Source organism: Trematomus bernacchii, unplaced genomic scaffold (assembly GCF_902827165.1).
Source record: "Trematomus bernacchii unplaced genomic scaffold, fTreBer1.1, whole genome shotgun sequence".
Lineage (NCBI taxonomy): Eukaryota > Metazoa > Chordata > Actinopteri > Perciformes > Nototheniidae > Trematomus > Trematomus bernacchii.
Genome location: NW_022987799.1, coordinates 167,829 through 187,650, shown reverse-complemented (window position 1 = coordinate 187,650; position 19,822 = coordinate 167,829). Strand labels below are relative to the sequence as shown.

Genomic DNA, 19,822 nt, shown 5'->3' with positions numbered 1-19,822 from the left:
CGAAGCTAAACTGACTACTTGCTAAGCAGTTTTCTACAGGCACTTTTTACCGACGTATTTTTCATTATGATTCTACTTGTGATAGTCGGACATGACAACCTGTGCAGCCCATGTATTGATTCCATCCGATAGCTGCTATAATAACAAACAAAACGTCTGCCTGCTCTCCACAATGATCAATAACAGCGAACGGATGGTCAAAGTAAGGTACAAATAAACAGAATCACACGTTAGTGTTGCCTGACTTTATAAAGTGTGTTTTTTTTAACAAGTGTGTGGTTGCGTTCTAGTCACTTTGCTCAGCACTACTGCTTGTTACAACTTTTATTTGCCGTACTCGCCTTAAGTGTTAGCTCAGGTTAATCTCGCCCTCCTCCGATGTAAGCGTGACGTATGCGGTTCTTGCTTCTAGACGGACAACTTTTTGGTGCTCGAAACGAACCGGATTCCGGAGCTATGACGCTGCTCCGCTGCGGTGTGAACAGGAAAACCCGGTGCTTTTCAAGCACCAGCACCGAACCGGCCCTGAAACACCGTTGGTGTGAAAGGGGTATAAGAGGAGATTCAGGTGATAGGGGGGGGGGGGGGGGGGGGGTTACCTTGGTTGCTGATTGGCTAATGGTTACACAAGACAAAACATCACTTTATGCCAAACATCGTTTGGCATAAAGTGATGTTTGATCTGATCAGTTCATTTTCAGACAGGTTTTTATAAAATGGATCAAAAAGAGAGAGAATCTTTGTTCCTGATACTTTCAGAGTCTCTTTAACACAGAGGGGACACATGTTGATGTATAAGAGACATGAAGAGAGGGGGACACATGTTGATGAAGAAGAGACATGAAGAAGAGGGGACACATGTTGATTAGAAGAGACATGTAAGAAGAAGGGGACAACATGTTGATGAAGCAAGAGACCATGAAGAGAGGGGACACATGTTGATGAAGAAGAGACATGAAGAAGAGGGGACACATGTTGATGAAGAAGAGGACATGAAGAAGAGGGGACACATGTTGATGTAGAAGAGACATGAAGAAGAGGGGACACATGTTGATGAAGAAGAGACATGAAGAAGAGGGACACATGTTGATGTAGAAGAGACATGAAGAAGAGGGGACACATGTTGATGTAGAAGAGACATGAAGAAGAGGGGACATGAAGAAGAGGGGACACGTGTTGATGAAGAAGAGACATGAAGAAGAGGGGACACATGTTGATGTAGAAGAGACATGAAGAAGAGGGGACACATGTTGATGTAGAAGAGACATGGAGAAGAGGGGACATGAAGAAGAGGGGACACGTGTTGATGAAGAAGAGACATGAAGAAGAGGGGACACATGTTGATGTAGAAGAGACATGAGAAGAGGGGAGACATGTTGATGTAGAAGAGACATGAAGAAGAGGGGACACATGTTGATGTAGAAGAGACATGAAGAAGAGGGGACACATGTTGATGTAGAAGATACATGAAGAAGAGGGGACACATGTTGATGTAGAAGAGACATGAAGAAGAGGGACACATGTTGATGTAGAAGAGACATGAAGAAGAGGGGACACATGTTGATGTAGAAGAGACATGAAGAAGAGGGGACACATGTTGATGAGAAGAGACATGAAAAGAGGGGACACATGTTGATGTAGAAGAGACATGAAGAAGAGGGACACATGTTGATGAAGAAAGACATGAAGAAGAGGGGACACATGTTGATGAGAAGAGACATGAAGAAGAGGGGACACATGTTGATGTAGAAGAGACATGAAGAAGAGGGGATACATGTTGATGAAGAAGAGACATGAAGAAGAGGGACACATGTTGATGTAGAAGAGACATGAAGAAGAGGGGACACATGTTTGATTAGAAGAGACATGAAGAAGAGGGGACACATGTTTATGTAGAAGAGACATGAAGAAGAGGGGATACATGTTGATGAAGAAGAGACATGAAGAAGAGGGGACACATGTTGATGAAGAAGAACATGAAGAAGAGGGGACACATGTTGATGTAGAAGAGACATGAAGAAGAGGGGACACATGTTGATGAAGAAGAGACATGAAGAAGAGGGGACACATGTTGATGTAGAAGAGACATGAAGAAGAGGGGATACATGTTGATGAAGAAGAGACATGAAGAAGAGGGACACATGTTGATGTAGAAGAGACATGAAGAAGGGGACACATGTTTGATGTAGAAGAGACATGAAGAAGAGGGACACATGTTGATGTAGAAGAGACATGAAGAAGAGGGGACACATGTTGATGTAAGAGACATGAAGAAGAGGGGATACATGTTGATGAAGAAGAGACATGAAGAAGAGGGGACACATGTTGATGTAGAAGACATGAAGAAGAGGGACACTGTTGATGTAGAAGAGACATGAAGAGGGGACACATGTTTGTAGAAAGACATGAAGAAGAGGGACCATGTTGATGAGAGAGACATGAAGAAGAGGGGACACATGTGGATGTAGAAGAGACATGAAGAAGAGGGGACACATGTTGATGTAGAAGAGACATGAAGAAGAGGTGGACACATTTTGATGTAGAAGAGACATGAAGAAGAGGGGACACATTTGATGTAGAAGAAGACATGAGAAGAGGGGACACATTTGATGTAGAAGAAAGAAGAAGAGGGGACAACATGTTATGAAGAGAGACATGAGAAGAGGGGACACATGTTGATGTAGAAGAGACATGTTGATGTAGAAGAGACATGAAGAAGAGGGGACACATGCTGATGAAGAAAGACATGAAGAAGAGGGGACACATGGTTTGATGTAGAAGAGACATGTTGATGTAGAAGAGACATGAAGAAGAGGGGACACATGTTGATGTAGAAGAGACATGAAGAAGAGGGGACACATGTTGATGTAGAAGAGACATGGAGAAGAGGGGACATGAAGAAGAGGGGACACGTGTTGATGAAGAAGAGACATGAAGAAGAGGGGACACATGTTATGTAGAAGAGACATGAAGAAGAGGGGACACATGTTGATGTAGAAGAGACATGAAGAGAGGGGACACATGTTGATGTAGAAGAGACATGAAGAAGAGGGGACACATGTTGATGTAGAAGAGACATGAAGAAGAGGGACACATGTTGATGTAGAAGAGACATGAGAAGAGGGACACATGTTGATGTAGAAGAGACATGAAGAAGAGGGGACACAGTTGATGTAGAAGAGACATGAAGAAGAGGGACACATGTTGATGAAGAAGAGACATGAAGAAGAGGGACACATGTTGATGTAGAAGAGACATGAAGAAGAGGGGACACATGTTGATGAAGAAGAGACATGAAGAAGAGGGGACACATGTTTATGAGAAGAGACATGAAGAAGAGGGGACACATGTTGATGAAGAAGAGACATGAAGAAGAGGGGATACATGTTGATGAAGAAGAGACATGAATAAGAGGGGACACATGTTGATGAGAAGAGACATGAAGAGAGGGGACCACATGTTGATGTAGAAGAGACATGAAGAAGAGGGGACACATGTTATGAGAAGAGACATGAAGAAGAGGGGACACATGTTGATGTAGAAAGACATGAAGAAGAGGGGATACCTGTTGATGAAGAAGAGACATGAAGAAGAGGGGGACACATGTTTGATGTAAAGAGACATGAAGAAGAGGGGACACATGTTGATGTAGAAGAGACATGAAGAAGAGGGCACATGTTGATGAAGAGAAGACATGGAAGAGGGGACACATGTTGATGTAGAAGAGACATGAAGAAGAGGGGATACATGTTGATGAAGAAGAGACTGAAGAAGAGGGGACCATGTTGATGTAGAAGAGACATGAAGAAGAGGGACACATGTTGATGTAGAAGAGACATGAAGAAGAGGGGACACATGTTGATGTAGAAGAGACATGAAGAAGAGGGGACACATGTTGATGTAGAAGAGACATGAAGAAGAGGGGATACATTATGAAGAAGAGACATGAAGAAGAGGGGACACATGTTGATGTAGAAGAGACATGAAGAAGGGGGGACACATGTTGATGTAGAAGAGACATGAAGAAGAGGGGGACACATGTTGATGTAGAAGAGACATGAAGAAGAGGGGGACACATTTTGATGAGAAGAGACATGAAGAAGAGGGGACACATGTTGATGTAGAAGAGACATGAAGAAGAGGGGACACATGTTGATGTAGAAGAGACATGAAGAAGAGGGGACACATGTTGATGTAGAAGAGACATGAAAGAAGAGGGGACACATGTTGATGTAGAAGAGACATGAAGAAGAGGGGACACATGTTGATGTAGAAGAGACATGAAGAAGAGGGGACACATGTTGATGAAGAAGAGACTGAAGAAGAGGGGACACATGTTGATGTAGAAGAGACATGTTGATGTAGAAGAGACATGAAGAAGAGGGGGACACATGCTGATGAAGAAGAGACATGAAGAAGAGGGGACACATGTTGATGTAGAAGAGACATGTTGATGTAGAAGAGACATGAAGAAGAGGGGACACATGTTTGATGTAGAAGAGACATGAAGAAGAGGGGGACACATGCTGATGAAGAAGAGACATGAAGAAGAGGGGATACATGTTGAATGAAGAAGAGACATGAAGAAGAGGGGACACATGTTGATGTAGAAGAGACATGTTGATGTAGAAGAGACATGAAGAAGAGGGGACACATGCTGATGAAGAAGAGACATGAAGAAGAGGGGACACATGCTGATGTAGAAGAGACATGAAGAAGAGGGGACACATGCTGATGTAGAAGAGACATGAAGAAGAGGGGACACATGCTGATGAAGAAGAGACATGAAGAAGAGGGGATACATGTTGATGAAGAAGAGACATGAAGAAGAGGGGACACATGTTGATGTAGAAGAGACATGTTGATGTAGAAGAGACATGAAGAAGAGGGGACACATGCTGATGAAGAAGAGACATGAAGAAGTGGATTTTGCATAATAGGTGACCTAATGTCCCGATGTGACTATTAACATTTGACTTTATTATTTATTAATTATATGACACGTGTAGATACATGTTCTTTTAACAACAAATGAAGTCTCTCCTGATTGGATTAGAGTAAACTGTTGCTCCGCTCTGTTAGCGAGTTATGATGCTAACACAGAACAAGCACACACAGAAAAGCCAGTTGTTACAGATGTTACTTTTATTTAGATCTCCAGACACATATTTCTGTTACAACTGTCGTAGCGCTGTTACAGTTTACAAATATATCAGCAAATGTACATCCTCTCTTTCACCTTTATCCTCCACTCGTTTCTCTTTCCTCCACATCGACTTAGAGTGTAAAGCCCCGCTAGTCGCACACAGATAGATGTAAGTGGGTCTTGGGATTTAAAGTTTGTCCTGAAGGTGGCGCTAGAGCAGTGGTTACCGAATATTTTGCTTAAATAATTACATAATTGCCTTTCAATTATTGCTTTCAGAATGACTCTGTAAATGTAAATGGATCTGTTGTAGAATCCGCAAAATGTCCTTGTGGCGTCCCTCAGGGATTCGTTGTTGGGCCACTTTTATTTTTCTTTAATTTCAAGAATTACTGCTAATTTGTCTTTTTAACTTGTTTCTTTTATATAATAAGTTGTTGTTATGAATACTCTGAGCTAGATGGGCATTTATAATTGGTTTAAATTGAACAGACCTCCTTTAAAAATGGATAAATCTCATTCAAAATTAGGACAACATGTTGGTTTTCAGACCACACAGGAATAGCGTGTTTTATGGACACACTTATGCACTAAACAAAGCAAAAGCAATAACAGAAGTACAATATTTAAGACACAGTAAAAGTGTTGGACATCCCTTTTGCTAGCGGGGCTATCATCATCATCATCACCATCATCATCATCATCATCACTCTTCCTCCTCTGTAAGAAAGAACGTTAAAGTAAGGCCACACCATCGTCACAGAAACTGATCTCTCTCACTCCAGCTTGTTGCTGATATTCCACATCCTGGTATCTTCTATGAAAACCCTAACACACACACACACACACACACACACACACACACACACACACACACACACACACACACACACACACACACACACATTATGGAAGCAAAGAAAGGACCTAATTATATCCATGTTGTCAGCTGGTAATGTGACATTTAAATTCATAATTTAAAACAAAGCAGCAAAGACAAGTGAACGTTAACTATGTCGGTTAATGTCCTCTTATCTGACTCAAAAATGCAAATCTGATATCTGACAAAATGAATTTATTAGGTGGTCAAAGCTCCATGATATAAACAAACAGACAAATATATGCAGACTTCTAAGGAAGAAAATCATATTTCCCATCGTGCAAATCAAAACTGATTTAATTGACCCTATCATGAACAATGTGTTGTAACGGTAGCCAATGCAGTGTTCATTTCCTCACGAAAACTATAACGAAAAATGTTCATCAACGACCTTTTTTACACGACTAAGACGGGACGATGACGAGCTAAAAATGGATTCTTGATAATAAAAACTAAGACGATTCGTTGACGAGCCGAGATGGGACTAAGGTGTTAATGGTGGACTATCGGACATTCAAATGCAGGTATTTTGTCAAAATGCAGTTGACTAAAATGTAATGATTTTCATCGACTAAAACTAGACTAAAACTATGAAGGATAAAAAGGACTAAAATGTGACTAAAACTAATAACCATTTTCGTCTAAAGACTAAATCAAAAATAGCTGCCAAAATGAACACTGAGCCAATGGGAGCGCGAGTGTAACATAGTGATGTCACCATGTTCTGGTAATAAACTAGTCCAATATTTTTTTTAACTTTGAAAATATGACTTATTTTTAGATATCATAACCTCCATGAGATCCGTAATATGCATTTTGTGAGACATGTAACTTATAAGGTGCATTTTAAGCACATTTCATGATAAGATTTCCCAGGTTGTTTTTAGTTGCTTTCCTCCTTTCTTTGCTGCCATTCACACTGACCATCCTCACACAGATACACACACACACTCACGTAAAGGAAGACACACAGACTTGCGCTCACACAACTATACATTTACAGAATGTGAAATACACACTCTTCCATTGAGATTATTATTCTTTTTTTCTTCATATTTCACATTAAATGACGTTTTTACAGAATGTCGTCACGAAATAAGACCCGCAAAAAGCACACTGGTGTACAGCATGAGTGTGTGTCCGTGTTGGGACCCTGTTTGCCCGCTAACAATGTGTGTGTGTGTGTGTGTGTGTGTGTATGTGTGTGTGTGTGTGTGTGTGTGGTTGTGTGTGTGTGTGGTTGTGTGTGTGTGTGTGTCTGTGTGTAGAATAGATTTGTTGTCCAGGGGAGTGATAAATTGAGCTGACACACACCGAGGAAGATCCACCCCATCTGTCCAGCTTTCTCCACTTCTTCAGATTTGTTGTCAGTGTGTGCGCGTGTGTGTGTGTGTATTGTGTATGTGTGTGTGTGTGTGTATTGTGTATGTGTGTGTATGTGTGTGTGTGTGTGTGTGTTGTTCCTGTGTTTTCAGTCCAGCTGTCTCCGATCCAATAAACCAGAGAGGGTGAGACGAGAGTCCAAAATCCCAAAAGTCTCTCACTCACAAAGTCCACTTTCTTCTTCTTCTCCTCCATCCTGTGTGTGTGTGTGTGTGTGTGTGTGTGTGTGTGTGTGTGTGGTGTGTGGTGTGTGTGTGTGTGTGGTGTGTGTTTGTGTGTGTGTGTGTGTGTGTGTGTGTGTAATGTTGTGTGTGTGTGTGTGTGTGTGTGTGTGTGTGTATGTTGTGTGTTGTGTGGTGTCTGTGTGTGTGTGTGTGTGTATGTTTGTGTGTGTGTGTGTGTTGTGTGTGTGTGTGTGTGTGTGTTGTGTGTGTGTGTGTGTAGAGATAAGCTCTCTCCCTCGTCGTAGATGTTTGTCATTGACCATTTTCCTTCTCCGGGTCTTTTACATTTTTCAAGAGCGTGTGTGTGTGGTTTGTAATTGTGTGTGTGTGTGTGTGTGTGTGTGTGTGTGTGTGTGTGTGTGTTGTGTGTGTGTGTGTGTGTGAACAGTATGCATGTGTAAGTTTACGAGACGAGGAGCAGGGACACACACACAGTCACAGAGAGGAAGAGGAAGAGGAGGAGGTGAGGAAGAGGAGGAGTTGAGGTCCGGCTGCTGATCTTCGCTCCTGCAGAATCCTGAGAGTCCATCGACTCCTGAGCGAGCAGCGCCTGTTCAAACAGACACAACTTTATTATCAACCAACAGCAGGGACAGAGTTAAATTTAATCAAATGTAATTAAATTCTATTAAATACAGAATCAAATGTAATTAAATTAAATAACACAATTAGAAAAAATAGAAATATTTATATAAAGTAATATAAAATAACAAAATATTCATGTAAGCATAACAACTTAAAGTAAACATATGCAATATTGGGATTAAATCAAATGGAAAATAAAAACAAATCACATAAATATAAGATGTTAGTGGCGTGTCAAATGATCATATAATCCTTTATAATCATATATACAGTAGATATGAGATATACTCTCATTGGTACTTAACTCCGTTAAATGCATTTTTAGTCTCTGTTCAGGTTGGCATAAGGTGGATTTGTAAATGGTTAAGGACTGGGGGGTGTTATGGGTTCATGGTGGGAAGACAGAATGTAATGAAAGTGTGTGTCCGACAGTCAGCTGTTCCATGACTTCCGTCGACGCTCTGAGTTCACATATTTTAGAATAATATGTTCCCTTCCCACTCGCTCGTCACTGTGTGTGTGTGTGTGTGTGTGTGTGTGGTGTGTGTGTGTGTGTGTTGTGTGTGTGTGTGTGTGTGTGTTGTGTGTGTGTGTGTGTGTGTGAGTGTGACAGTGTGTGTGTGTGTGTGTGTGGTTGTGTGACAGTGTGTGTGACCAGTGTGTGTGATGGTGACAGTGTGTGATTAATCAGGTGTTAATGAGACAGAATCCTCAGGAGGTGACCCGTGTTAACAAGTCCCAGTTAAGTAGCTGAGACACGCAGAGGTGTGAGGACGTGTTAGAAAGATACTCAGAGATCAGCAGCACCATGTGAGAGAGAGTGAGTGGTCCTCACCTCTTCACACTCAAACTCGTCAGAGGGGATGCACTTTTGTCCTCCGTCCTGTAAGAGAAGAACTCAGCGTCATATGAACATAAAATAAATCGTATAAAATAATAATGTCTCTGCAGAACCAGCACGACAAACAGTTCAATCCCAGCTGCAACCATCATTAAAATGGCACAGCAGTAATGTCAGCGTAAACCCACACGCACGCACGCACGCACGCACGCACGCACGCACGCACGCACGCACGCACGCACGCACGCACGCATGCACGCACGCACGCACGCACGCACGCACGCACGCACGCACGCACACACACACACACACACGCCTCATTATCTGCATTTCCCATCAGCCTCTTTGTCAGCGCCTCATTAGCATATCTCCTCCCGTACCTGGGCGGCAGAGCCAATCAGATGCTATCTCTCGCTGAGGGAGGAAAAGTCTCTTCAGAGAGAGATAAACCATAATGGAGAGCATCATTATCAGCGCTGATGATACACACCGTCACGGGGGGTGAAGGCGCTCATTATCAAACTGTGATTGCCTGCAGACGGCAATGATAGCTGTATATAAATATGTATAATTATATATACATATTGTATATCAGCCGTATTCATGGCTGTGGGGAAGCGATATGATTCAAGAGACACCAGATTGCGTCCTGAGGGACTCTGCTGGGAACTCTTTTATTCCACGTCTCAGTATCTGCCCGCTCACCGGGGATCCATTTCTTACTGGAAATGAACAATATTCCAGTTTTTACAAATGTCCTCATAGTGCTGACAGACAGCAGTTTGCACACATTACTGGCAACAAGATTCAATATAGGGGGGGGCAAGGGGGGGGGGGGGGGGGGGGGGGGGGTTGTTCTTGTCTTGTGTTGTTTTTGTTATTTGTTGGTTTTGTTATTTTTAGTTTTGGTTCTTGTTTGTTTTTTTTGTTTTATTCTTTGTGATCGTTGGGTGTGGTGGTTGGTTTGAGGTGTTGGTTTTTTGTATGTTGTCAACAGGCACAAACGGCTCACCTTCAACCTGAGTCTGCTATTTTTTCGAACATCAGCGTACTTTTCATACACTATTTTTTCACTAAAATTACAAAAATACGGGCTCAAATCTATGACCACTGCAACATGTCAAATCTTGCCAAGTATATTTGTCTAATTTCTAGTCAGAATATGTCGTTACACTTGATAAAGACTTAATAACCTAAGTCTTGTTTTTAGACGAGGCATCTGACCGCATCTTTTTGAATCAAAGTCTCTTAAAAACATCTTCTTTTAGAGGAAATCTCCACTAACATCAGAGAACAGAAAGAGTCTGAAGCATTTCTGGCTTTTTTTGTTACAGATTCCCTGATTCTGGTCAAATATAGTTCAAAATGAGTTCCAGCTAAATACAAGATCTCATTTCTCTAATTATCCATCTTTCCTTCAAGAAATCTCACCAAGACATTTTGTACTTGTTCTATCGGCAGATCTGTTCACTTATTAAAAGCCAAAACACCATGTTGTTATTATATATTTAGTTGTTTTGGAGCAGCATTTTTCCAGTGTGAGCGGCACAAAAGAGAAGCATCAAAACCGAGGGGGGGGGTCACCTGGACCCTTTGTCCAGCACAACTTAATGGTAATAGAACGAGGGCGAACATGTATTAAACTGCCACGTACGTGCATGAAACCACACACACAACCTCACACACACGTTATGAAACACACACACAACCTCACACACACGTTATGAAACACTCACACAACCTCACACACACGTTATGAAACACACACACAACCTCACACACACGTTATGAAACACTCACACAACCTCACACATACGTTATGAAACACACACAACCTCACACACACGTTATGAAACACACACAACCTCACACACACGTTATGAAACACACACACAGCCTCACAACACACGTTATGAAAACACACACACAACCACCCACACACCAACCTCACACACACGTTATGAAACACCACACACACAGCCTCACACACACGTTATGAAACACACACACACACACCTCACCACACACGTTATGAAACACACACACAGCCTCACACACACGTTATGAAACCACACACCACAACCTCACACACACACGTTATGAAACACACACACAACCTCACACACACGTTATGAAACACACACACAACCACACACACACAACCTCACACACACGTTATGAAACACACACACAACCTCACACACACGTTATGAAACACACACACAACCACACACACACAACCTCACACACACGTTATGAAACACACACAACCTCACACACACGTTATGAAACACACACACAACCTCACACACACTTTGCACATTTCAGCTGCAGACCCAGAGAAAACACGGTGGCATCGAGAGGGTGCACTGGAAAAATGCTGCTCCAAAAACAACTAAATAAATAATAACAACAAGGTGTTTTCTCTTTTCATAAGTGAACAGATCTGCCGATAGAACAAGTACAAAATGGCTTGGTGAGATTTCTTGAAGGAAAGATGGATAATTAGAGAAATTAGATCTTGTATTTAGCTGGAGAACTTATTTTGAACTATATTTGACCAGAATTAGGGAATCTTTTAACAAAAAAAGCCAGAAATGCTCAGACGCTTTCTGTTCTCTGATGTTAGTGGAGATATTTCTATAAAATAAGATGTTTTTAAGAGACTTTGACTCAAAAAGATGCTTCAGATGCCTCCTCTAAAAACAAGACTTAGGTTATTAAGTCTATATCAAGTGTAACGACATATTCTGACTAGAAATTAGACAAATATACTTGGCAAGATTTGACATTTTTGCAGTGTGTTTGGATGCTTCTTGCTGAAATGTTCATCGTCAGAGCGCTATTCATCAATCTAAGGGTCACATATGAAGTATATGGGAAACATGGGTTTGTATGAAGTGACTTAAGGGAAATATTATCATATTATTAATGTTGGTATGTTACGGCTGCTCTCTGCCCATTAACCTGTCTGTAAGTGTCTGCAGCTGTGTATTATATAAGTATATGAGCTGTGCCGTTGCCCAGACGCCATTGGATGACAGCTTCCTGTCCCTCCCCCGGTAGGCGTGACCGAAGATCTGGATTGGAGCATGCCGGGCCCGACTCTCCAATCCCCGCACACACCTTCCCAAGACAACTACAAGACCGTGTGCACCGCAGTTAGTCGACAGAGGTCTGAACCTGTGGTGTCTCTCTGTACTCCCTCCGTACATTCGGTGATGCAGACGTCTCTCTGCACTCCCTCCGTACATTCGGTGATGCAGACGTCTCTCTGCACTCCCTCCGTACATTCGGTGATGCAGACGTCTCTCTGCACTCCCTCCGTACATTCGGTGATGCAGACGTCTCTCTGTACTCCCTCCGTACATTCGGTGATGCAGACGTCTCTCTGTACTCCCTCCGTACATTCGGTGATGCAGACGTCTCTCTGTACTCCCTCCGTACATTCGGTGATGCAGACGTCTCTCTGCACTCCCTCTGTACATTCGGTGATGCAGACGTCTCTCTGTACTCCCTCCGTACATTCGGTGATGCAGACGTCTCTCTGTACTCCCTCCGTACATTCGGTGATAGCCCCGTTAACAATGGTTAACTTAGTTGTTTGTATATTTGTGCTTACACTTGTAACTGTTTATCCTAAGTACAACGTTAACTGTTGTTAACTTGTCTCCAGGCTGTGATTTGTAACAGCATATTTTTGTTAGACCAATTCCTTTTTCCCACTTTAGAAGTGAGGTTTTCTTTTGTTTCTTTGTTTGTTAGTTATTTAGCTTGTGTGCTAAACTGTTAAACTCTTATTTAAAGAGTCTTCCTTAGTTCCTTTGTTTGTTTGTTTAAACCGGTGCCTTTGCGGCCCTTTCCTTTGGGTTGTGGCCCTTTCCTTTGTGGCCCTTTCCTTTGGGTTGTGGCCCCTTCCTTTGGGTTGTGGCCCTTTCCTTTGGGTTGTGGCCCTTTCTCTTTGTGGCCCTTTCCTTTGGGTTGTGGCCCTTTCCTTGGGTTGTGGCCCTTTCCTTGTGGCCCTTTCCTTTGGGTTGCGGCCCTTTCCTTTGGGTTGTGGCCCTTTCCTTTGGTTGTGGCCCTTTCCTTTGTGGCCCTTTCCTTTGGGTTGTGGCCCTTTCCTTTGTGGCCCTTTCCTTTGGGTTGTGGCCCTTTCCTTTGGGTTGTGGCCCTTTCCTTTGCGGCCTTTTCCTTTGGGTTGTGGCCCTTTCCTTGTGGCCCTTTCCTTTGGGTTGTGGCCCTTTCCTTTGTGGCCCTTTCCTTTGGGTTGTGGCCCTTTCCTTTGGGTTGTGGCCCTTTCCTTTGTGGCCCTTCCTTTGGGTTGCGGCCTTTCCTTTTGTGGCCCTTTCCTTTGGGTTGTGGCCCTTTCCTTTGGGTTGCGGCCCTTCCTTTGTGGCCCTTTCCTTTGGTTGCGGCCCTTTCCTTTGGGTTGCGGCCTTTCCTTTTGCAGCCCTTTCCTTTGGGTTGGTGGCCCTTTCCTTTGGTTGTGGCCCTTTCCTTGTGGCCCTTTCCTTTGGTTGCGTCCCTTTCCTTTGCGGCCCTTTCCTTTGGGTTGCGGCCCTTTCCTTTGGTTGCGGCCCTTTCCTTTGGGTTGCGGCCCTTTCCTTGTGGCCCTTTCCTTTGGGTTGCCGGCCCTTGTTCCTTTGTGGCCCTTTCCTTTGTGGCCCTTCCTTTGGTTGCGGCCCTTTCCTTTGTGGCCCTTTCCTTTGCGGCCCTTTTCCTTTGTGGCCCTTTCCCTTGGGTTGTGGGCCCTTCCTTTGGGTTGTGGCCCTTTCCTTTGTGGCCCTTTCCTTTGGGTTGTGGCCCTTTCCTTTGTGGCCCTTTCCTTTGGGTTGCGTCCCTTTCCTTTGGGTTGTGGCCCTTTCCTTTGGTTTGTGGCCCTTTCCTTTGTGGCCCTTTCCTTTGGGTTGTGGCCCTCTCCTTTGGGTTGTGGCCCTTTCCTTTGTGGCCCTTTCCTTTGGGTTGTGGCCCTTTCCTTTGCGGCCCTTTCCTTTGGGTTGTGGCCCTTTCCTTTGGGTTGTGGCCCTTTCCTTTGTGGCCCTTTCCTTTGGGTTGTGGCCCTTTCCTTTGTGGCCCTTTCTCCTTTGGGTTGTGGGCCCCTTCCTTTTGGGTTGTGGCGCCTTTCCTTTGGGTTGTGGCCCTTTCCTTTGTGGCCCTTTCCTTTGGGTTGCGGCCCTTTCCTTTTGTGGCCCTTTCCCTTTGGGTTGTGGCCCTTTCCTTTGGGTTGCGGCCCTTTCCTTTGTGGCCCTTTCCTTTGGGTTGCGGCCCTTTCCTTTGGGTTACGGCCCTTTCCTTTGCGGCCCTTTCCTTTGGGTTGTGGCCCTTTCCTTTGGGTTGTGGCCCTTTCCTTTGTGGCCCTTTCCTTTGGGTTGCGGCCCTTTCCTTTGTGGCCCTTTCCTTTGGGTTGCGGCCCTTTCCTTTGGGTTGCGGCCCTTTCCTTTGTGGCCCTTTCCTTTGTGGCCCTTTCCTTTGGGTTACGGCCCTTTCCTTTGCGGCCCTTTCCTTTGGGTTGTGGCCCTTTCCTTGGGGTTGCGGCCCTTTCCTTTGGGTTACGGCCCTTTCCTTTGGGTTGTGGCCCTTTCCTTTGGGGTTGTGGCCCCTTTCCTTTGTGGCCCTTTCCTTTGGGTTGCGGCCCTTTCCTTTGCGGCCCTTTCCTTTGGGTTGCGGGCCCTTTCCTTTGTGGCCCTTTCCTTTGGGTTGCGGCCCTTTCCTTTGGGTTGCGGCCCTTTCCTTTGTGGCCCTTTCCTTTGGGTTGCGGCCCTTTCCTTTGTGGCCCTTTCCTTTGTGGCCCTTTCCTTTGGGTTACGGCCCTTTCCTTTGCGGCCCTTTCCTTTGGGTTGTGGCCCTTTCCTTTGGGTTGCGGCCCTTTCCTTTGGGTTACGGCCCTTTCCTTTGGGTTGTGGCCCTTTCCTTTGGGTTGTGGCCCTTTCCTTTGTGGCCCTTTCCTTTGGGTTGCGGCCCTTTCCTTTGCGGCCCTTTCCTTTGGGTTGCGGCCCTTTCCTTTGTGGCCCTTTCCTTTGGGTTGCGGCCCTTTCCTTTGGGTTGCGGCCCTTTCCTTTGTGGCCCTTTCCTTTGGGTTGCGGCCCTTTCCTTTGTGGCCCTTTCCTTTGCGGCCCTTTCCTTTGTGGCCCTTTCCTTTGGGTTGCGGCCCTTTCCTTTGGCTTGTGGCCCTTTCCTTTGGGTTGCGGCCCTTTACTTTGTGGCCCTTTCCTTTGTGGCCCTTTCCTTTGCGGCCCTTTCCTTTGGCTTGTGGCTGCTTGTTGCCAGTTGGATTGAGCTCACTCAATAAACAACTTCTAATGTAGGGTCATGTTTCCACTTTCCACGAGCCGGGACGTAACATGGTATTTTCCTACTTTCGTTGACTTGATGAAAAGATAACCAGACATGTGGAAGCAGCTTTCAGCTTCTATGCACCGCAGATCTGGAATAAACCTCCATTTTAAAATGGAGGCTCAGAACTTCTCGGTTTACCGCAGCTTAAATATATTATATTCAAACACTTCTGCAGCTCTTGCAGAATCTGCTGTATTTCAAATGCTGATTTTTATCGCTCTTATTACATATTGTTTTGCCTCACATTTGTTTTGTAACAATACTTATATGAATCACTTTTAGTTGCCTTTGTGTCTGCAATGTTCTCTATAAATAAAGCAACCTTACATCCAGCTCATATTGTATCATTAGAATTGTTCGAAATGAAGCTGCCGTCTATTTTCAGTAATATTATATATGTAGAGGTATTCTATAATTCATGCTTTATATCTCGTACATAATGGAAAGCAATTTATAACGTCCTTTAACCTCTCCTGTACGTAATGGACGGGGTTTGACAGTCTAATGTGTGTGAAGGTGACGGAGAGAGCGGCGGGTAAATAAATCTGTTCCGACAGTCTGGATATACTTTACTGTCTGAGTGCATTTATTTCTCTTTCTACAGACACTTCCTCTCTTTCCCATGAACACCAGAGGAAACTGATGCTCTGTCAAAACACAGAGAACAGGAACTATAGAGGCAGGGGAGTTCAGACAAATATAGGTTTGGAGTTTTATGGGCAGGAAACGGTGCGACGGAGGTTGTATCTAACTTTTTTACTGAAGATCAATATTGCTTAAACTCAACATTACACCTTAAAATCCAGTTAATACATTGCTAATGGAAATATTGATGGAGAATGACACAGTATGTGCAACAAAATGTGTTTATAGTCATATTCTGTTCATTGAAATTAGTTTTGTCAAATAAAAAACAACTATATTGTGATTTTAAGAAGCTCAAAACACAAAGGAGACCAGGGGACACTAAAGAGTGACGCACACAGCTGGGAGACCAGGGGACACTAAAGAGTGACGCACACAGCTGGAGACCAGGGGACACTAAAGAGTGACGCACACAGCTGGAGACCAGGGGACACTAAAGAGTGACGCACACAGCTGGGACACCAGGGGACACTAAAGAGTGACGCACACAGCTGGGAGACCAGGGGACACTAAAGAGTGACGCACACAGCTGGGAGACAAGGGGACACTAAAGAGTGACGCACACAGCTAGGAGACCAGGGGACACTAAAGAGTGACGCACATAGCTGGAGACCAGGGGACACTAAAGAGTGACGCACACAGCTGGGAGACCAGGGGGACACTAACGAGTGACGCACACAGCTGGGAGACCAGTGGACACTAAGAGTGACGCACACAGCTGGAGACCAGGGGACACTAAAGAGTGACGCACACAGCTGGGAGAGACCAGGGGACACTAAAGAGTTGACGCACACAGCTGGGAGACCAGGGGACACTAAAGAGTGACGCACACAGCTGGAGACCAGGGGACACTAAAGTAGTGACGCACACAGCTGGGAGACCAGGGGACACTAAAGAGTGACGCACCAGCTGGAGGACCAGGGGACACTAAAGAGTGACGCACACAGCTGGAGACCAGGGGACACTAAAGAGTGACAGAAGGACTCTAATTGAGGGAACTTTCTAATCAGTTTTGGAGTCATTTTATTCATGAACGCTTCAGCTGCAGATTCGGTTCTCCCTCAGATTTATTGCTGCAGATAATTATAACACTCATCGATGTGAGTCTTTCTCATCCGTGATTCTTTCTCTCCGTGAGTCTTTCTCTCTCTGAGTCTTTATCTCCGTGAGTCTTTCTCTCGTGAGGTTTCTCCCGTGAGTCTTTCTCCTCCGTGAGTCTTTCTCTCCGTGAGTCTTCTCTCGTGAGTCTTTCTCTCTCTTCTCTCCGTGAGTCTTTCTCTCCGTGAGTCTTCTCTCTCTGAGTCTTTCTCTCGCTGAGTCTTCCTCTCCTCCCCGTGAGTCTTTCTCTCGTGAGTCTTTCTCTCCGTGAGTCTTTCTCCCCGTGAGTCTTTCTCCCCGTGAGGTCTTTCTCTCCGTGAAGTCTTTCTCCCCGTGAGTCTTTCTCCCCGTGAGTCTTCTCTCCGTGAGTCTTTCTCTCCGTGAGTCTTTTCTCTCCGTGAGTCTTTCTCTCCGTGAGTCTTTTCCCGTGAGTCTTTCTCTCCGTGAGTCTTTCTCTCCGTGAGTCTTCTCTCCGTGAGTCTTTCTCTCCGTGAGTCTTTCTCTCCGTGAGCTTCTTTCTCTCCGTGAGTCTTCTCTCCGTGAGTCTTTCTCCCCGTTGAGTCTTTCTCTCCGTGAGTCTTTCTCCCCGTGGAGTCTTTCTCCCCGTGAGTCTTTCTCCCGTGAGTGTGCCGAATGTTTGACTAAATAAGTAAATATGGAGTGTATGGAATAACGTGCAAAACAATCCAAAGGTTACGTCACTTTCATCCTTAGGGTGATTTACATTTTTAATGTTGTCCCATTTCACTTGCAGTTGTTCCAGTTTTAGTTTATTTAATTGCTTTAATAATTCAACTGCTCTATTTATAATTGAGGTTGTGAATGTGTTTCTTGTCGCCTATATGATCTCCTGTTAGGGATTTAACTCTGGTGTATTGTTAAGAGGTTCTATCTCAATGGATTCACGAGTCAGAAATAAAGGTTGTGATGATTGAATAATGAAATGCATTTAATACGTTCATATACTACCCATGTACAATTGTGATTAATTACACAACGAATCAAACTGCTTAAAATATCCGTTCACTAATAGACCAATTTTAGCTTAGCGGTGGTGACGTGAAGTCATGTGACCGTGCTGTAGTTCCTTTATAGCCCAACATTAGCCACCTTTAGCTTAGCGGTGGTGACGTGAAGTCATGTGACCGTGCCGTAGTTCCTTTATAGCCCAACATTAGCCACCTTTAGCTTAGCGGTGGTGACGTGAAGTCATGTGACCGTGCTGTAGTTCCTTTATAGCCCAACATTAGCCACCTTTAGCTTAGGCGGTGGAGACGTGAAGTCATGTGACTGTGCCGTAGTTCCTTTTATAGCCCAACATTAGCCACCTTTAGCTTAGCGGTGGTGACGTGAAGTCATGTGACCGTGTTGTAATTCCTTTATAGCCCAACATTAGCCGCCTTTAGCTTAGCGGTGGTGACGTGAAGTCATGTGACCGTGTTGTAGTTCCTTTATAGCCCAACATTAGCCACCTTTAGCTTAGCGGTGGTGACGTGAAGTCATGTGACCGTGCTGTAGTTCCTTTATAGCCCAACATTAGCCACCTTTAGCTTAGCGGTGGTGACGTGAAGTCATGTGACCGTGCCGTAGTTCCTTTATAGCCCAACATTAGCCACCTTTAGCTTAGCGGTGGTGACGTGAAGTCATGTGACCGTGCTGTAGTTCCTTTATAGCCCAACATTAGCCACCTTTAGCTTAGCGGTGGAGACGTGAAGTCATGTGACTGTGCCGTAGTTCCTTTATAGCCCAACATTAGCCACCTTTAGCTTAGCGGTGGTGACGTGAAGTCATGTGACCGTGCTGTAGTTCCTTTATAGCCCAACATTAGCCGCCTTTAGCTTAGCGGTGGTGACGTGAAGTCATGTGACCGTGTTGTAGTTCCTTTATAGCCCAACATTAGCCACCTTTAGCTTAGCGGTGGTGACGTGAAGTCATGTGACCGTGCTGTAGTTCCTTTATAGCCCAACATTAGCCACCTTTAGCTTAGCGGTGGTGACGTGAAGTCATGTGGACCGTGCTGTAGTTCCTTTATAGCCCAACATTAGCCACCTTTAGCTTAGCGGTGGTGACGTGAAGTCATGTGACCGTGCTGTAGTTCCTTTATAGCCCAACATTAGCTTTTTACTTCAGAAATAATAGATTTATCCTGCTGAACTAAACATTTAAGTATGATAAACCTTTGTTAGCGTCACACATTCAGCCTCACCTGCAGGTTGGCGCAGGTGGAGAACATGCAGGCGTTGTCCAGGGGCTTCAGAGTGTTTCCCTGCAGCGGGGGGGCGGGGGGGAGGAAGCTGGAGGGCGGTTCAGTGACGTGGAGAGTTCCTCCTTCTGATCCATAACCAAAAGACTGGATGGCATTCTCTGTAACAGAATCAGAATACTTATTCCCTGTTAGGAAAATCAGTCCACATGATAACAAAGGTACCCCAACTGTAGCTGTGAACATGACAGGATGTATGATTACCTAGAAGAGCATCAGGACTGTTTGAGGCATATGATAGCTATGTGATTAACATGATGATTCAGCCTCTATGGAGATAGACATATGACAAGCATGATCATTTCTGACGTGGAGCTAATCTGAAGTAAACATTGAATACTGCTTTCTATTCCTCCATCTTGTGACTGTGTAACTCCCTCTCTTGGATATCAGCATGTGAAGGACACTGTTCAGGAACTAG

General features: G+C 44.5%; 1 long non-coding RNA gene across 1 annotated transcript; it reads right to left on the bottom strand.

Annotated features, from left to right (window-relative positions):
* Positions 1-7,989: 7,989 nt before the first annotated feature.
* LOC117497930 lies at positions 7,990-19,406 on the bottom strand. The gene is made up of 3 exons (XR_004557511.1): positions 19,345-19,406; positions 9,054-9,101; positions 7,990-8,183 (listed from the first exon to the last, which is right to left on the bottom strand). It is a non-coding gene; the product is annotated as an uncharacterized LOC117497930 (long non-coding RNA).
* Between the last annotated feature and the right edge of the window lie 416 nt (positions 19,407-19,822).